Below are 20591 nucleotides of genomic sequence, written 5' to 3' on the forward strand. Positions count from 1 at the left end.
TTTTTTTTTTTTTTTGGTCTTTTTTGTGACCGGTAAGGGGATCGCAACCCTTGGTGTGGTGTCACCTGCACCACGCTCAGCCAGTGAGCGCACCAGCCATTCCTATATAGGATCCGAACCCGCAGCGGGAGCGTCGCTGCGCTCCCAGCGCCACACTCTCCAGAGTGTGCCACGGGGCCGGCCCGACATGTTTCACTTCTGAGTGTAAATTTTAAGAGGCTGTAGGTGACCTGTCATGTCTCCCAATATCTGCTGCAGTGATCAAAGAAGCAAATGATGGCACCTCCATCACCCTGGGTCTCTGGGGACAATTAAGAGCCAGACCCCACTCCCCCCTCCACCAAGTTGCACTGACCTATTATTGTGAGTGAGAAATAAACTTCACTTGTTTTAAGCGTCTTAGATCTGGGGGTTGCTTGTCATGGCATCATTTCCTAGCCTGTCCTGACTGACACAGGTAATGACATCTGTCTGGAAGAGTAAGCACAAGTTTCTACCCAAAGAAGGAGTTTCAACACTGTAGAGCAGAAGAAATTTTCTATGCAAAGCACAGAGTCATAAAGGAGTTAAAGTTTGGGGACAAGTTCAGTGCAGCTGTCACCAGTACTGCTCCGTGGGTAGAGAAGTAGAAGATGAATCTGCTCAGGTGGGCAGGGGACAGGGTGTCTGTATAGTGCACCTTTGGACAAGGCAAATTCCTCTGAAGTGATTTGAAGTTGGAAGCCATCCATCAACATCTCTTGATTCAATAAATTGAGAGCTCAGAATTGAATTAGTAAACAAAAATCAGGACAAGACAAAAGGGGGGAATGTAGTTTTAAAGGCAATGAATTAAGGAGAATAAGAACGTTGATACAGCTAAGGAACAGGATAGATGTGGCTGAAACTCGAATTACTGATTGTATTAGTTTCTGTGGCTTATAACAAAATACCTGGAACTGGGTACTTTATAAAGAAAACAAAACGTATTGCTTATAGTTTCTAAGGCTGAGAAGCCCAAAGTCCAGGGAACACATCTAGTGAGGGTCTTGATGGTAGGACAGTGACCCAGGGGTCTCACATGGCAAAAAATGGCAAAGGAGAGAGAGACTAACCTCTCATTCACTCTCCTTTTAAAGCTCTCCAAACCACATCCCTGACCACCATTTTTAACCCATGCACTAGGGCATGGTCACACAATCCGATCACCTCTGCAAGGCTCCCCCTTTCAACTACATAATAGAGAGACTAACCTCTCATTCACTCTCCTTTTAAAGCTCTCCAAACCACATCCCTGACCACCATTTTTAACCCATGCCCTAGGGCATGGTCACACAATCCGATCACCTCTGCAAGGCTCCCCCTTTCAACTACATAATAGGATTTCTCACCCTCTTAAAATTGTCATAGTGAGGGTCAAGTTTTGGGGGGACACTCATTCCAAGGCATTCCACTCCTGGTACCCCCCAAAATCACATCCTTTTCACATACAAATACACTGATATAGAGGAAACTTCAAGTAATCATAATGCATACATACAGATGAGAAAAGATAAGTACATTATGGCACTTGGGGAGAAACTGAAAGATAAAGACATAAAGGTGTATCAAGATCAAGCCCATTGAAATAGGTAAATCATTGCCCCTACAGGAGAGAACTTAATAAATTAACAATAAAAATATTCAAAGATACAATACAAGAACATTTTCTTGACATAAAGGTCTGCATCTGCAAATGCAAAGAGTTCACAATAGGCTGACAGTATTTGAAACGAAATGCTCAACATTGAGACATATCCCGGTTAAGCTTCAAGAATAAAGAATTTATTGGGCATCCAAACAGAAAGGAAAAAGCATTATAACAGTAAGAAATCAGGTTAGATAATATTTCTATCCAGCAACACTCAGTGCTAGAAGACAATGGAGGAATGTCACGAAGTTCTTGAAAAAGAGCCTGTGACCTAAGGACAGTTCACCCAGAGAACTTGTTGCTTGTCTATAAAGGCAACAGGTGAATATTCTCAACTATGAGAGAACTCGGGGGACATAGCATACATAAAGAAAGTTCTGAGTTTTCTGTTTGCTTATTTTTAGTAGCAAAATCCAGGCAATTAATAGCTGGATCAAAAGTAAGTACATCCAGAGGACCAGTCGCAGGAAATGAACCCAGGTACGTGCAAGACGAATGTTCTAAGTCATGTGAATTCTATTCCAGAAGAAGTGTAGCTTTTTTTACCTTGATAGTGCAAAAGTAATAATGAACTAACAAATGTACTGAGGAGGAAAGAAGAGGAGGGAGACGAGAGAAAGCAGGAAGGTGGGGCAGAGGGGCAGGAAGCCGCGCGAAGTTCCCTTGCGTGTTTCTGCAACGCCTCCAGCTCCTGATGCACTCACTTTTCTCGTGGGATCTTTCAGAAAATAGTATATCTCAGTATATAAAAGTTTATTTTGTTCAAGTCCCGCAGTTCTCTTCCTTTCATTACACGTTCTCATCTGTCCATGAGCTGGGCACACGCCGTGTGCCACGGGAAGGTTTAGGTGCAGACACGAGACGGGTGAAACGAGAGGACCAGGGCAGGAAGACGACCCGAGGACCAAGCAGAGCCAGGTCAGAAAGTGCCCTGTGTCTACTGTGTTAAGGAATTTTGACTTTTCTTGTAAGATAACGGGTGGGCAGGGTGTGTGCGAGGATTTTCACCAAGATGGAGACAGGATCATATATGCATTGTGTAAAGATGACTTTGTCACTTTGTCTGCACTGTATTTGAACACCCCTTTGAGTGACATGATTTAGGGAGGCCCTCTCAGAACTATTTTATAAAGCTAGACTCTGGTCAGGATGACCTCATATACTGATCTTTCCTTCAAAGTTTTAGATCTTTCCTTCAGATGCTTAAGCACTACTTTGGTAAATACTTTAACTACAAACTAAAGTGCATATAAGAAACACCATAATAAATCTTTATCCTGATGAAATCCAAGGTTAAATAGTTCTGTCATCCTCAGAGAGGGCAGAACAAGACAGAGGGCCAGGACAGCCCAGGTGCTGTTGATGTGACCTGTGCTGCTCCTGGCGAGAAGGGCTGGCTGAGTTTATTAGACCCACCTGCTCCTCTCACTTGAAAGAATGAGTGATGGCTATCAAGTCCTATGTTTCCAAGCCTCCAAGGAATGAAATCTAGAATTCCTTCAAAGTCAATATTGAATTGCCCTCATTATTACCAAATCATTCCTTATGATAATCGAATATATTTTTCTCACTCTCCTTTACATCTTTTTTCTGGTTGTATCTTCTTTTGAGAAGGCTGGCTGACAAGTCTTCTTATCAAAGCCTCTAATGTAATCAGTGCTAATAAATCATACGTAGCTTTCTCTTTTCTATCCCAAATGGCCCTTGCTCTTCAATGCACCTTCAAAGGTCCAATTTTCCAATCCATTGTACTTGATCTTTTATAAACAGTTTCCAGTGTTGCGCAGAATTCAATAACAGAAACCATGCGAAGGTTCTAGTGGTGGAATTATGTTCCAGACTTGAAAAGAGCAATTCTATGAATCTAAGCCAGTAACGCCACTATGTGTTTTGGATAATGCTGGATTCATAATTTTATTCTACTTGTACTCTGTCATAAATCCCCCTCTTTAAAATCACCGTAGACCTGGGAGTATGCACACCATGCCTGGAGGTAATACGTCAGAGGTGTCATCACATTTGAAAAGTGTTTTGCTCGCACTGTCATTTTGTGCTGCGGAAGCAGACACCGTTAGCAGCTACCAAGGTAACACGCCCCCTTCTTAGTCTTTGTTGCCAACACCCAACTTGTGTTCAACGACCTTTTCATGAGATGCTGACCTCCCCAGCCCCAGGGGGTGAATCTCTTTGAGTGTCAATCACACAGGGCATCCCCTCCTGGTGGTGACTGCGAGGATGAGCATATGACACAGCTCCAATAGGTGGAAAGTGAAGCAGTCAGCAGGGGTGGAGGTTCTGGATCCTTGTGTCTCTCAGAAAAGGTACCCAAGGAAGAGACGCTGTCTTCTTGCGTATTAGTATGGGAGGGCATGCTGTTTGGAGCTGCAACAACTATCCTGGAACATGAGGGGCTGAGTCTCAGAAATAAAAGCAAAGACCCTGAAGACAGCTGAGTGGAAACATGAAAAGCCCAGGAGCCCCTGATGACGGAATTTAGCCACTGAGTTAACCAGACTTGAGCTTCTTGTTAGGTGAGATAATAAATCCCTTTACTATTTAGTGTTTTCAAAGTGTGGACACAGACCAGCATCAGCAGCATTGCCTGGAAATTGTTAGGAACAGAAATTATCCGATCCTCCAATAGACCAGCTGAAAAAAGGCTGAAAAGTGGAGCCCGGCGACCTGTCTTAACAAGCCCTCCAGGTAATTTGGATATGACCTAAAGCTAGAGAACTACTGGTTTGAAGCTTGCAAGGGCCTGAATGTTTGTGTCTCCCCTCAAATTCACATGCTGAAGTCTTCACCCCCAAAGTGGTGGTATTAGGAGGTAGGGACTTTTTGAAGTGACAAAGGCAGGATGGGATTAGTTGCCTTATAAAGAGACTGCAGAGAGCTGGCTCACCCCTCCCACCACTGGAGGACGTATTAGTCCATTTGTGTTGCTTATAACAAAATACTTGGAACTGGTTAATTTATAAAGAAAATGAAATTTACTGCTTACAGTTTCTGAGGCTGGGAAATCCAAAGTCTGTCTAGTGGTGGTGACAGTGACCTAGGGGTCTCACATTGCAAGATGGTGGAAACAAAGAAGGCAGAGAGAAAGACAGACAGACTGTCCTCTTCTTTTACAGCCCTCAGAACCACACCCCTAACCACCATTATTCATCCATTCACTATGGCACGGTCCTACAATCTAATCACCTCTTCAAGGCTGCACCTTTCAACTGCCATAATAGGATTTCCCACCTTCTTAACAGTCATAGTGGAGGCCAGGTTTCTAATAAGTAAAACTTGGGGGCACAAAATTCAGCCACCACAATTCAAGGAGTTTTGGGGGGACATAATTCAATCCACTACAGAGGACATACCAAGATGGGGCTCAGAATGTGGCCTTCAGCAGACAATGGATCATTGGCACCTTGTCCTTGGATTTCCCAGCCTCTAGAACTGTGAGAAATACATTTCTGTTGTGTTCAAGCCACCCAGTCTATGGTATTTGTCACAGCAGCCCAAACCTATTAGGAGCCATTGAATTGGGATTTCTATTAGTTCCAACTAAATACATCCTAATTAATATAACTACTTTCTTATATTTTGTGTGCCTTTTCTTGAAAAGTCTATCAATCCATGTGATGTTCTTCCTTTATGTCGACGTCACCCGAGAATTAATGTCATGGATAGGAAGGTCTGGAGAGGCAGGAGGGTATTGTACATTCCCTGATGGGAGGTTCAGGGCCCCAGGTAGGCCAGCCAAGAGTTGGGGCATGTTTCTTGAGGTACAAGTAATTTTGGTAAAAAATCAGGGCTTTTGAAGTTCCTAGGTGAAAGGAGAGGATTCTGAAATAGAGAAAAAAGAAACTCAGGGGGTGCAGACTCAGCTTGGGTCAGAGGAACCCAGTGTCTAAAATAGGACAGAGAATGTCCACCTGCAGTGGAGGAGTTGGGGCATGTTTCTTGAGGTACAAGTAATTTTGGTAAAAAAATCAGGGCTTTTGAAGTTCCTAGGTGAAAGGAGAGGATTCTGAAATAGAGAAAAAAGAAACTCAGGGGGTGCAGGTTCAGCTTGGGTCAGAGGAACCCAGTGTCTAAAATAGGACAGAGAATGTCCACCTGCAGTGGAAAGGCCACGAGTCGCCTGAGAGCTCAGGTCAATCCAAGGAAAGCGGGACCAGCATGAAATTAAGGAGGCGCCAATGATAAGCATACGGGAAGCCACCAAACTGCTATTTAGGGTTATGTGGAACTGTGGGGGGAAAACAGGCTGAAGAGACAAGAGGAGAAACCCAGCTGGAGGAGTTGAGATGTAAAAGGAGCTCCTAACGGGGTGTTCAGTGTTTTCACGCTGCCCACTGCACGGGGCTGCGTGGGGATGTCACACGTGGACCACGGCCTGCACAAGGCTCGTGAACGTCATATTCCACTCACTCCTGCAATTTGAAGATGTGTGGAGAAGCTGTGCCCCTGGGGCAAGGACAGGGGAGAGAGACTGCATGCTTTTGAAGGAATTATTGCCCCTCTCTGTCCTTTAATTGGTGACATCCAGAAGTTGCCATAACAGATAAATGATGCCAGCTTTACTCAAATCTAGTACACCTGGTCAACTCAGTTGCACGCACACATCCGCCTGATCTGTTAAGCCATATTCAGCGTAGGTTGGAGGAAGGACTAGCTACGATCCTGCAGGGCAGCTCGAAGACTGGACTCGAATATTCTGACAGTACCAGGAGCCAACATGCATCTCCCACACACCAAAGGCTGAGGCCGCCATGGGTCAGAGTCAAACTCCCCCAGGATCAGTGCAGCGGGGCCGTCCTTCATCTCATCCTGTCACGTGACACTTGGTGTTCTTCCAAATGTTTCTAAATTGGCTTTGAGTAGATCTTTCCAGCATCTGTGGACCTCTGACCCAACTTCACCTCCACACTTTATCTACATCTGCTCTTTTGGGTAAGCACATCTGCCCGTTCCTGCCATGTCCAGCTCTACCGGGATGACAGGCAGCATCTGTCCTTCCATAGTTAAACGATTTTCAGGGGTCGGGTATCCAGACCCGCAGATCCCACCTCCTGCTCTGTGTGACAAACAGGCTCCCTCAGGGCTGTCCAGCCAGGCACAGACAGGGGAGTGGGGCCACTGCTACACCATCCCAAGTTCCCACCACCACAGGCAGACTTAAAAACTGTCGCTTAAAAATCACCCTCCAAATTGCTCTGATTTTATATTTGTTTGAAATAGATGACACATGGTATTACATGACTGTAATTTTAGGGCAAAGTGGATGTACGGAAAAATGATTTCTAGCAAGGAGGTAAAATTGTCCTTCATAAAAATCAAGAGGCATCAATTTTTATATTTTCTGCCTCCTAAATTGCACCTCGTGGGTCTGGTGGTTTTACCTGGCATTCTTGACGTATATATTGGTGCTGGCGCTGGTGCCAGCCTGCGCTGCTGGTGACTCCCGGTCCTGCCACTCATGGCCTGTGGGCCCTCGGGCAAGCCATTTAACCTCTGTGCCCCAGTCTCCTCATCTGTACAATGAGAATGGCCATTCCTTCCGCCTGAAGTTGTTATGAGCTGTGGAGAAGTTAATATTTGTAAAGCACTTAGAATAACATCCAGCGTAGGAAAGGACTCATGTTTTGTAGAATATAAAATGTTCTTTTTTGTTCTCTTAACACACTTATTTTTCATAAGTTTTGTGATTTGAGAGATACCTTCTGGTTTCCTTTGTAAAGCACTTAGAATAACATCCAGCGTAGGAAAGGACTCATGTTTTGTAGAATATAAAATGTTCTTTTCTGTTCTCTTAACACACTTATTTTTCATAAGTTTTGTGATTTGAGAGATACCTTCTGGTTTCCTTTTAAAATTTAAAAGGTGTCAACATATTTTTAGGAGCCTAATATTTACTCATTTACTTCAAACCTCCAGGAGCAGATTAGCTTAGAATCCATGCAGAAAACATTTCCTCAATGCAGTATTCATTTCATAAATAATGTATTTTATTTTATTGCATATGGCTATTAAGGAGGGCATCCATGATCAATACAGACTAAATACAATGCACTATTCTAGTCCAGTTTATTCTTGTCTCCCGCAGCGTCACGTCGACCCCTATATACAGCGTGTAAGTGGAAGACACAGCAAGATAAGTTAAGTCTCTTGTCATATCACAATAGCAAGAAATATATTTAACATCTTGATATCCAGAAACAATACGTACCCAAAAAGAAAACACTGTTTAATAACTGTTAAAGTTTATATAGCAAAAAATATTTTAAATTTAAGGTAAGTCAGGCAAAATGTACAAAGACCCAATATACATCGTGAAGTTTTAGCAAACATAACATTTATACATTTTGGTTCCATTCTGTAAACTAAATTAAAAATGTAAATATTGCATATGCCTTTTTTTCTTTTGAAATGTATAGGATAGAGGAAAATTTAGTACTTGATCCATTTTTTGCTTGCTCTAAATTGCAGTGTGAACATGAACCACTTGGGTAGTGTCATGGCTACTCTAAGCATAGAAGGCTAGTAAATATATGTCAATACACTGTGTTCGGCAGGGTCCATGTTCAGTCCTATTGTATGTATCTGGGGGAGTTATAGAGCAAATACCACCCACCCACGCCTATTCCCAAAACTAAATAAAGTCTTTAGGACACTGTATACACCTTAATAAAGTATATCATACACTGAAATTGACCTTCAAACTAACATTGTATGGCCTATGCACTGCTGTGATGTGTAATTTCAGAAAAGTAAAACCTTAAAAATGTTCAGGGGATCACTTTACATTCAACTTCGTCTTGCAATACAATCTTCTGTTCTAAAAGTTCAGCATGGACGCAGGAAGACTTCTGCATTGCCACTAAATATATTTTTAACACATTGAAGTTTTTGGTCTTCCTCTAAAAAAGCCTCATTGTATTAATGCATTATTCTATAGTGATATATATCTATATATTTATATATTTTTTTCTGCAAAGAACAAAACAAAACAAAAAACCAACAACTCACATCCCCGATGAATTAGTGTAACCTCTACATGACTATCAGAGAAGACAGGCACTGGGTGCACCGCGGGAGGAAGGGTCAGCCCTCCAAGCACGTGCCAGGGAGCAGCAGCAGGATGACAACATTCTGCTGGTCAAGTTCAGCAGTTTTAGGGTGCCATCTGTGATAATCGCCACAACACTGATATTTTCAGAACACTGAAAACATAAAACAAGGGCAGTCTTGTCAGGAATTGTTTCGACAAGTGACATGTACCGAGAGATTGGTTTCTCCTTCTTTTTCCATTAATAGCACAGAGGCCAGAATGCCTCTCTTTTGTTAGTTTCTTTCTTTTCTGTTTTGTCTTTTTTTGTTCAGGACAGCCTCCTTGGCCAACACAATAGCATTATATTAAAGATACTTTTTAAATGCAATCAGCCAGACCTGGACCACCCTTGAACTGCTAGCATGCCTACGTGAATTTTTGGTTAAAGAAACGCAAGCCCAAGATCAGGGGCAGCAGAGACGTTGAGCTTGTAGATACGATAAAAGGCTCTTGCAATTTGAAGTTCCTACATAAACATCTACATAAGAGATTAAACAAGTCTGTTAAAGGTAAAAAGAGATATTCATTCCCTTCCCAAATCCCTTCCCTCCCATCCCCTACTTAATACAGTTGATGATTTTCAAAAGTAGGTTGCTTCGGTTACATATCATAGTTATTATTTATTAATCTGTCTTCAAAGTCCAATCCCAGATTTCACATCTGTGAGAAACGTCAGTCTCACAATGGGCTCTGTGTGTGGTCAACGTCGCAGGTACCTGGGTGGGAGTCCCACAGCAGTTCCTGCTTGGAACCAGCTCAGTGAGGCCGATGACCGAGCTTCCGACACTCAGGGCAGAGCCGCGTGGGAGGTCCTGCCGTACCCACCCCGCAAATCTGGCTTTACCTTGAACTGAGGTAGGACTGTGGTAGGTTTGAGCGTATGCCAGCAAATACCAGATTTTACCACTTTAATAGGTATTGGTAGAATCTCCTAGCATGCTGAGGGATAAATTTGCTTTGCCAAAATGGAAATAAGGAGAAATTAAGACACTGGCCACCATTTAAGAGGGCCAATGAAAATACCCAGTTTTCTTGAGAACGACTTCAACTGATTTTGTTAAAAAAACAAAACAAAACACAACACAAATAGCACAATGATGACTGCCCCGCATGGAACAAGGGGAGGCAGGTGATCCTGCCTCACTGGCTCCTTGTCCTGATGCAGTCACAGATGTTTCACGATGTTGTCACTGCTCAGATCCAAAAGAAAACTGCAAGCAGCTTCAGGCTGAAAAAAATGCCGAGCATCTCCTTTTTATGATATTCTCTGATAGGAAACATCCTGGTGATAAAGCCACACAGGTCTTCACTCTGAAAGAGAAGGGAGGGATGTCAGAAGGGACGCTCATAAGAGCAACCTCTGCCGTTCTAGAAAAGGCCCCTCTCAGCCCACATTTATGATCTGCGTCATTTTCATGAAATGATGCACTTTGAGAAGCAAATATTTACTCATTTCGTTTTCCAGAAACATGTTCGACGGGTAAATTCTGATTCACTTTTCCTGGAAGCAGAGCTATGAAGCTCATAGTGAGTTGTCTGTACAGTGAGGCTTGAGAATTTCAATTTAAGACAAAATATTCAGGCGTGCTTTTGTGAATCAATTTGTCAAACAAGATGTGAAGTACGGAGACATGGTTTCAGCCTTCACGCTGAGTATGTGTGAGACCTGGGACCCCACCTCTAACTCCCCAGGACTTGGTCCTTCCTGTGTACTGTGGGTTAGTAAAAACACTGCCTTCCTCATAGAGCTGCCCAAAAGATCGAAATCCATGACACACGTTAAAGTGCCCTGTAAACCACGTTTATTCTACAAATGTGTATTACGTGAAGAAAGAGGTATTAACAAGCCCACACTTCTGCCTTCAGAACACTCTTCCAGTTGGATAATCTAGCCTTTTCCTAAAAGCACCCAAGATGTAGAAACTCCTGCAGTGACACACTTGTTGTTACACACACCTCAACATTAGGAAAGCCTTCTCTTTATCTACCCAACTTTCATATGTTCCCGTTTAAGTGATTTGTTCTTATGCTGAGCTCACAGGGAACAGGGAGTGAGATTGCTTCCTGCCTTCCAGGTTGAAGGACCAAACTTCTTTAACCTGTCGACATGTTCCTCTTCAAGGGACAGAACAACGTGGAAGATTTTCACATTGCATAGCATGGTACTTTTTAATTTTTTTTTCAAGCTTCCTGGCTTTTTAACCAAAATGACACATTGTGAATTTTCGTCACTCACCACGACATAGCTCTGCAGTGAAAAACTCAAGAGCAGTTGGTCTTTTTTTTTTTTTTTTTTAAAGATGACCAGTAAGGGGATCTTAACCCCTGAGTTGGTGTTGTCAGCACCACGCTCTGCCAAGTGAGCTGACCAGCCATCCCTATATAGGGATCCCAGCCCATGGCCTTGTGGTTATCAGCACCACACTCTCCCAAGTGAGCCACAGGCCTACCCTAAGAGCTATTGGTCTTAAATAGGCAAAATTTCCTTTCCAGTTGCATTTACACAAATTGCATTTGTGGACATTCCTCTAAAATTATTTAGAATTTTGATGCTAGGCTCTTACCACACTCCCTGGTTTACGTGTTTGTGAGTTTATGTGTTTACATGTTTGTCAGTCTATCCAACTGGAGTTCAGAGGACTGATCTCAGCAGGAGAGAAACTTCCAGGGTGTCCTGAAACTGAGCAAGAGTGAAAACCGTGCCCTGACATGAACTTGAGGCTCTACATCCAATAGCAAGAAAAACAAAAGCCTGTGCAGCGTGCTTGTCAAGGTACAAGGTAAATACTGTATTTCTTCCTGTGTCATTTTAAAAGTTTCCTACAATGGGACATTTTGAGGCTGTGCTACTTTATCTTATTATTTTAAAGAAGCTTCAAGTCCTTTAAAAATTTAACAGGTAAACAATGTTCTGCAAGAAACAAGGGAAAACGAGGCCCCAAATTTCCTAAGATCCGTATTCCAGCTATTTCATTCATTACTGCTGTGATTTTTAATCCCAAGAGACTGCAGTAAGAACCTAATTGTTTGCATCCCTTAAAAGGCAGGCATTTGCTAAAATCCACCTGGACTTGTGTTTCACCCTAAAATGAGTTTGCTTTCTATCACTCATGCCCTGATTGTGAGAGGAATCCATGGCCACCCCAGAGCAAGTACTTAAGACCCTGTGAATCCACTTACAGAATGATTTCTAATCAAAGTTTATTTTACTTTTATGCTAACAATTAGCTAAATGTGGCTAAATTGTCTCGTGTGAACTCTACGCACGTTATCTTGAAAACAGCTAAGCCAGTAAGTTCTGCATTTTCTCTAAGTTAAGCACATAGTCACACAAGTGGAGTGTTAACTGTTGCTGAAAAAATTACTTTCCATTTGCACTTGTGAATTCATGGGGCCACTGACATTTTCACTGTTTTTAAGGATGCTGTTTTGCTGTGAAACCTAACTCTTAATCATTGATCTTTGTGAGCTCTAATTAAATTGAACATGTAATTATTTTATTTTGAAGAACGATACAGTTATCAAAACCTTAATCTCTAAGCATTGCCATTATGTGAGAGAGAGGATGGAAAACAGCAAGGAAGAATCCACCCCTGCATTTATTCATGCAATGACCTTTCGACAATTATCTCTTTCTTTTTTAATTCTACTCTGAATTAGGTGCAGAGCCTTATTGGTGACTTGGAGGAAGGAGGCTGACCAAATAAATAAATAAATAAAGAGTTATTATGGGAAGATGGGTCTGTTCACAGCACATGTGAAGGGTCCCAGAAGGCTTAGGCCAGGGAGACCAGAAACAGGCTGGCCACCTGCTCAGAGGTGAGTGCACGGGCCTGAAACGTGCGTGCATCAGACACATCACCTTTATACATGTGTGGTAGAGCCGACGCAATGAGGTGGACCTCGCCTCCTATTAGGTTGAAAGCAACTGCTTTCTAGGGTGCCTCCTGTCATAGTAAAGGAGCTGAGACCATTAGGTCTCCATGTGGACTATGGGACTTTGGTTCTCTGCAGCCTGTGGGTGCAGATCAGCGGGCTGAGCACTGACTTGCTCAGAGACCCGCTTCTATGTGGCTGCAGCTTACTGGGGACACAGTCTGAGATCCCTGGAAGCACTCGCACACCCATGCACAGAAGTGGCCATCAGAAACACTCCTTCTATACAGGTGCAAAAGAAAGGGGGCAAGGAAAAGGCTGGTGGTACACCTTTGATTGGATCCAGATGACCAGGACCTGCTGAGCCACACCAGAAAGGTTTGGATAAAACAGAGACCTAAGAAACAAAAATACTAAGAATGCATGTAGGGAAAAATGGGATTCGCTCTAGAAACCTATCTATATATATTTTTTTCATTTGTTAAAAGAAGGCCTGAGACAGAAGCTGTCTGCCCCAACTGATATCTAAAACACCCTTTTCCAATGTGAGCAGCTGATAAAATCTTTGTCTCAAGTGCTAGCAAAAGCCCTGAACCAGCATCAGCAAGGGAGAATGGCTGTGGACAGCCACCTGAGCTACAATCTCCCCAGCAGGCTCCCCGCAGTCCAGGCAGAGGCTTCAGACACCAAATACAAGCATCGCTACCCCTGGCAGACACCTTCCACCTGACAGCCACTGACCATCAATGTCACTCCTCTGCCCCAGGAAGAAGGAAGACAGGTAGGAGCTGGAGAATCCTCTTGCAGATTTGAACCTAGGAATGTGAGCACACTTTTGCCTTTTATTGATTTACTTTTAAAGCAGGTTATCACTCCACCTGAAAATTAGTCTGGTTCATCCAAACTAGGAAAAAAGAAAAAACTTTCTAACATTACTAATCTGATATCCTTGACCTTTAAATATTTATGGTTCCTAAGGAAAAGATTCCAGCAAAAATGTATTTATTTCATCATCTATGTTGATTCTACTAAAAGCAAAGAACAATTTATTAATTTTATGGCTATTCTCTTCTAAATATTCATTAAGAAGGGAGACACTCTTCAAACTCATCGGGTGCAATGACAAAACAAAAAAGAAACACAATATGGATCACGCTGTTGCTAATGAGCACGGCCACAGAACAACATACGCCCACTCTGCTCCTAGAGGTAACGCTCATTAAAAAAAATGTGACTATATTGATGCTCGTTGGATTCGTCATGTGAGTACATGCTGCATTGCTCTGTCCATTACACACTGCTGTGTAAAGAAACCCAGACACAGAAGCACCCACCTAGTTACTTGAGTAAACATACAAACAAAAACCAAAAACACCACTTTTAGCAAAGAAAGAAGTTGTTCCCCACGACATGTCATGTGATCCTCCTATTCCCCATGTCCTTTCTGCTGTCACTTGTGACAAACGACAATCATATGTGGAAGACAGTCCCAGGGGCCAGTCATCAGAACTCCCTGTGGACGAGCTGTAATCCCACCCTGTTCTCTTCCCTCACCAGAGCAATCGGCGTGCACATGAGCACGCGTGGGTCACTGCCTTCAGTCTGCTCCACTGCACCCACCCCCAACAAGAGCAAGAAAAAGAAAAACCGAAAGAAAAAGAAAACAGACAGATTACTGAAAAATTCTGTTATTAAAACAAGTAGGAGAGGGCTGGTCAGATAGCTCAATTGGTTAGAGCGCAGTGTCACAACACCAAGGTCAAGGGTCAAGGTCCCCTTACCAGCCAGATGCCACAAACAAACAAAACAAGCAGGGGAGCTTCCTCAGGATATGTGGAACAAATGTCACACCACCAGTGAGGGGGTACCGTGATTACAACTACTTCAGAAAACTGAAGTGAGCATCAAGCCTAGAATGCTTAAGAAATAAGATAAATTTGCTCCAGCAAATAAAATCAGGCAGCATTTTAGGTGTCCATTCTGACTTGTCACTACTTCCACCGTTGTGCGTTCTCATGAGAATTTGGGTTTGGACTTGTTTGACGTCAAAGCCTTATTTCAGTGTTCAGAGCCCAGCACGTACACCTGGGTTGTGGCACGTAGGGCCCCACGCAGGCGCCGTGGCACAGCTGAAGGAAACACAAGCCTCCGGTGAGCGACACTAACGGCAAATTCACTGAAAAGGTGAAAATGCTTCAATGGTTTTAGGCAGACCTCAAAGAGGAGTGTTACAAGTATTTATTTGCATGACAAAATGAAACAGAATACTTCTAAAAGTTAAATTTCAAATTTCTAGTACCAGATATAATTTAGAAAGAAATCAACCCTCTGGTGACTTCAAACACATCTTTCAGGCACATCTTAGTGCCCAGGTTAGATCTTTTATGTTAAACACAGAATTACAAGGGAAAATAATCTTTTCAGTTACAGGAGAAATTCCTAGAAAAGTAAACCTGATAATTCAGTATCTCCTTACTTTACTAAAAGAAAAACACTCTAAGGATATGAAAAAAAAAAGTAAGGTTGGGTGTGATAACAAACAAGCCAGAGATTCTAAGAAAAACGGTTACTTGAACTTTTCTTTTAAATTGGAAAAAAAAAAAAAAATCACCTAAGAGGAAAATATGGAAGAATAAGTTTCCCATGGCAAATGGGGGCAATAAATTACTTTCAACACTGCTCGTGAAAGATTCAGACCTTTCTTCTATGAGCTCATCACTTCCACTGACAATTAAAACCATTTCATTTTGCATGCTTGTTATTAAAAGAATTTCCTAACATCAAGCCGTAACTTGATGGTAATGACACAATATGAGACGGGATGAGACAATCTAGTTTTCGCATAAGGCTGGGTTAACAAAAGTATCTCTCTCCGCCTTGAGCTCACGTTTAATCTTCACTTAACACCTCGTCTTCACCACCCAGAGACTAGGAGCAGTCAGGCCTCTCGTGCTGTCAACTACCACGCTTCAAGTCTTCACATATTCCAGGTTTCGTACACAGGAGCCTGGACTAATTGTACAGTACGTGGCCTCGGCAGTGTTTATAGCACGATTCTTAAACAGTTGTTTCTTTTCTGAGTTTGTTGTTAAAACCCCCGACGTGTGCATGATGGGAGCTCTCCTTCCAGGGCAAGAATCCCCACCCCTGTGGCAGCAGCAGAGAAACAGCACCTTCCAGGCAAGGATGCCCCCGAGTCGGGTGGAGCCTTTCTCTTAAATGGTGAAATGTCAGGACTTTTCTAGTTAAAAACCAGAGGCAGAAACGACTGCTGAGGGCTCTCAGCGGGTGGTGGAGAAGCAGAGCCCACAGCTTCTCCTAGAAAACTTTTCTCTCCTCCCCTTTGGCCATGAACCGCCATGGGGAGGTCTGAAACTTTCACGCAGAGCCCCAGAGTTTCAACCTTTAGTTGGACCACTGGCTCTTTAAAAAATATATATGTATTTATTGTGTACGTTTGAGGTTTACAACATGATGCTGTGGAATACATGTAGATAGTAAAATGGTTGCCATGGTGAAGCAGATTAACACTCCTATCATCTCACATAGTTACTTTTTGTTGGTAACACGAACAGCTAAAATCTACTCAATTAACAAAAACCCCGAATAGAACGCCATTGTATTAACCGTAGTCCTCATGTCGTACACTAGATCCTGCTCATCCCGCATATCTGCCACTTTGTCTCCTTGACCTACGACTCGGTTTCCTCTCCCCACCTCCATGCCATGGTAACCACTGCTTTATTCTCTCTATACACGTGACTTGTTTTTCTTTTTTTTTTTCAGGTTTTACATATAACTGAGATTGTGCATTTTTTTTCTTCCAGTAGCTCTTTATAAAACTCCCCTTAAAGGATATTACATACACGCTAATATTTAAAGCTATTTAATACATAATGCTGGACAAAGCACGCATGCTTCATGCGTCTGTCTCCCTTGCTAGACGGTGTGTGTGGCCCCGCCTCTCTCACCTTTATGCTCCCAGCATCCGGCACATTACTGGCTACGATCTTAATAAAGCTTGCTGGATTAAACTGAAATAACAGCCCCATGTGGTTTAAGACATTTCTCACAGGCAGAAAAGCTAAATAAATTTTTCTAAGGAAAATAAAACTTTAGGACAGTCTGAGACCAGAAGAAAAGAAAACCTTTTTTCACCTCACATGAGACTGACATTCTAAGGTGGAGGTCACCAAATGAGGTCAAATCTGGCCTGTTGCCTGTTTCCATAAATAAAGTTTTATTGGAATATGGCTGTGCTCATGCATTTACATGTGGCAGCTTTTGCACTATCAGCAGTGTTGAGGAGCTGGGACAGAGACTNGCCTCTCTCACCTTTATGCTCCCAGCATCCGGCACATTACTGGCTACGATCTTAATAAAGCTTGCTGGATTAAACTGAAATAACAGCCCCATGTGGTTTAAGACATTTCTCACAGGCAGAAAAGCTAAATAAATTTTTCTAAGGAAAATAAAACTTTAGGACAGTCTGAGACCAGAAGAAAAGAAAACCTTTTTTCACCTCACATGAGACGGACATTCTAAGGTGGAGGTCACCAAATGAGGTCAAATCTGGCCTGTTGCCTGTTTCCATAAATAAAGTTTTATTGGAATATGGCTGTGCTCATGCATTTACATGTGGCAGCTTTTGCACTATCAGCAGTGTTGAGGAGCTGGGACAGAGACTGTATGGAAATGAGGCCTAAAATATTTATTATCTGGCCATTTACAGAACAAGTTTTCTAATCCTCCTATGGAGCACACAAACATAGTAACCTTTTATTAAGGAAGACAATGAAAAGAAAGACAGGCAAATTTGTCAAAATAACACCATATATTGCCATCTGTATGTTATACCTGGAGACTAGTTGATACTCCTCTGAAAATTATCTGCAAGCTTACATACTTTGGAAATGTAATATTATATACTAAAAACCATGCTATCCTGTTTCAAACCCTACTGAAAATGAGGAAGCAAGTCATAAACTCATTTATGAAGCCACCACACTTTTGGAATTAATTTCCCTTACCTATGGCTCTTCCACTTGGTTTTTCATGCATAACATAAAAGTACTGGATAAATCTGATTATTGCTAAATACATTCTACACTAGAACTCTTGACTTCAGCGGAGGTAAAGAAAAGTTATACACATTAGACGTGCAATTCATAAATGGCCCAAATCTCTTCTCTTTCTTGGGGCATTTGAGAACATGGATAGAAGCATGTGCTTCTGCCCTCATGAGAATATTTGGGCCGAGTGATATGGCTTACATTAAAACTGCAAATATCCCACAAACAATGTAATCTTTTCTCAGATTTAACACATTTTTGTACATATGACTTTATACTAATGTAAAAATTATATATTATATGTACACTAAAAAATTATTTATATTGTTTATATCTGAAGTTAGAGAACCTAATTATGATATTTTTCCTATCAAATTAAGGGAATGTGGAATATAAAACATGTCCACCTCCAAATAGCATGTTGTTATATATCATTTCAACTGAACCTTTCTTTCCTTCAAGTATTTAAATAACTGTGTAGGTAAAGTCTCTCCCAGTCTTTAACATCTATATAATATGGGGTTTGAACTTCATCTCTTCGGGAAAAGAATACATCTAACTTAAAACCCCTTATGCAAATGAACATCCAGACTTTACCTGTAAGATCAGCTAAGTCAAGTCAAGGTTGAGGGGTCAAACCCTAGTCAGCAGCTGAAGTGCAGGCTCTCTTGGCCCCAGGCACAGTGGGAGTATTCACACACACACCCCCCCCATCAGCGCTCTCAAAAACATGCTGCTGTTCCCTGGGAGCTTACAAATGACTCAGTGCAACCACCCCTACGCCTTGAAACCACATGCCATTCCCATGGCTCAGCGTGCTGTAGGTGTGGAAGGCCAGTGGCACCAAGGCAGGATCCCAGGGCTGGTGTCCAGTAACCACCACTCGCCAGCTCTGGAATCTGCTCGGCTATGGCTGTGAGTCTGCTCCCTCTTAGGAAAATGGAAACATTCTCTCTTCTGCCCTAAATTCCCCAGTAGGGTCACAGTGAAACTATCAATGAGATGTTATGTATAAATGCTATAAATAGTGACTACGAACACAATATATATGTACATATATATTCACACATGCTGCCAGCATGACGTGCATTTTGTGGTTGGATTCCCTTTGCTTTTTTGTGTACTTTCAAATAATGCATACACGTAGCCACATGTCGTGTTTTGAACTACAAAGGTTTCCGCAGGCCAAGCAGCTATGGGCTACCAAGAGACCGGCTCCTCCCACCTGCTTTTCTGGCTGAGGTGTGGGGCCACAGCACTGACATCTCTTAGCACATCTGCCACCCCAGCTTCCTTCCTGTTCAAATCATGTCCATGAATGGACCACAAATAACTGCAACTTGGGCAGCAAATACACAACTGATGAATGCACAGAAACAACGGAAAATAGCTCCTAGAATCAGATGAATAAACTTGTTTTAATTGGACGGAGCGGAACAGAAGTAGAATTGTTTTTCTGGGGGTAACTCTAGGCCACTTAAAGCTAACAGTTCTCAAAGGCTGCAAACAGTGCCTTTGCCTAGCTGCTTTCTGCATGCTCTGCAGACAGGACAAAACACTGGGCAAGGGCTACCTGTGGCCACCAAGCCACCACTGCCCCAGCAGAGAACACAGATGCCTCCCCAGGTCACCATGCCCAGCCCATACCACACAGCATCAGCAGCTGGACTCCGGCTTGAGCCATGGGAGCGCAACTTCACATGACCACTGGGCATTCAAAGTGCATAGGCATATCAAGCTATTGCAGGTAACCTTTCAGCCAAAATGCCAAAATGTTTATAATGTGATCCAAAACCTTAAGTCTAAGCAGAGCAAACTTTCTGAAGAATAACTTCTGTAGCCTCAGCAGAACCTAAAATGGCAAAGATTGTGCAGACATTTTCAAATGCTCGTGGGCTGGGCTCACACACCAGGGGACCCAGACCCTAGGATCACCTGGTCTTGGGATTTTTCAAGGCTCTTCAGAAGATCTGGATGAGCAGGCAGGCTGGAAACCGTGAACCCCAACCCCTCCTGGAGGGTCCAGCAGGGTGCAGTGACTTGCCCAAGGCCACCAGCTGTTAGACTTGGAGCAAGGACGAGTCCCCTGACCACCCTGGGAACATAGGTGGCATCCCAAACACATCTTTCACCCTGCTCTTTTCCCAGCGAGAAGGAAGCAGCATGAGAGAACAAAATGCCCAACAACATAATGATACAATTTCCCAAACTGCTGAAGGTTCGGAAAGGGGAAGAATCATTCATTAATTACGAAGAAAACACTTCCTACTTTAAAAGAAATTTGGACTGTGAGTGATCACTTATAGAGTCACTTTTCCACCTTCTGTTAAGCCAGAACGTCTTTGAAACATATGGAATAGTAAGTTTCCTGTAAATTTGCTACTATCATTTTAGCTTCTAAATTAGCTGAGTAATGAAATCAGTGTGCTTTAGAAGGGCACTTAGCAGCCTTGCCAGTAAAGCAGAATGGACTGGGAGCCCTGCCTCAGGAAGCAGGGCTGTTTTTTAAATGAAGACGCTATGTCCCTACAAGATACAGGACCAGGCAGCTGCAGGCCGACCAGGAACACCTGCTCTCTGAAGACTCAGAAAACCATCCCCAACACCAGGAGTCAGGCCGCACGGCTAGGCCGACACACTGCCTAATACCTCCAGGCCTCAGAATTTTCATTGAAAGAAATAAAGACAGAAAAACCTACCCTACCAGGAGGTTATGAGGACTGAACACCCCTTTTAAACGTTTTATAAAGTATAAGGTGCCCTCCAAATATAAGTTTTTATAATAAAGCAGGTCATTCCATGACCTATCACTTGTGCTTTCATTTTGTTCTTTACCTTGTAAAAATTTCTACTAGTTTCCCCAACCTCC

General features: G+C 42.7%; 1 protein-coding gene across 1 annotated transcript in view; it reads right to left on the reverse strand.

Annotated features, from left to right (window-relative positions):
* Positions 1-7649: 7649 nt before the first annotated feature.
* IRS2 (insulin receptor substrate 2) overlaps positions 7650-20591 on the reverse strand; it is a 33675-nt gene continuing 20733 nt past the window's right edge. The window contains exon 5 of the mRNA XM_008581060.1: positions 7650-10085. The gene's annotated coding sequence lies outside the window, so the exon portion shown is untranslated. The remainder of the gene's footprint in view (positions 10086-20591) is intronic.

The sequence above is a fragment of the Galeopterus variegatus genome, unplaced genomic scaffold (genome assembly GCF_000696425.1).
Source record: "Galeopterus variegatus unplaced genomic scaffold, G_variegatus-3.0.2 Scaffold2245, whole genome shotgun sequence".
NCBI lineage: Eukaryota > Metazoa > Chordata > Mammalia > Dermoptera > Cynocephalidae > Galeopterus > Galeopterus variegatus.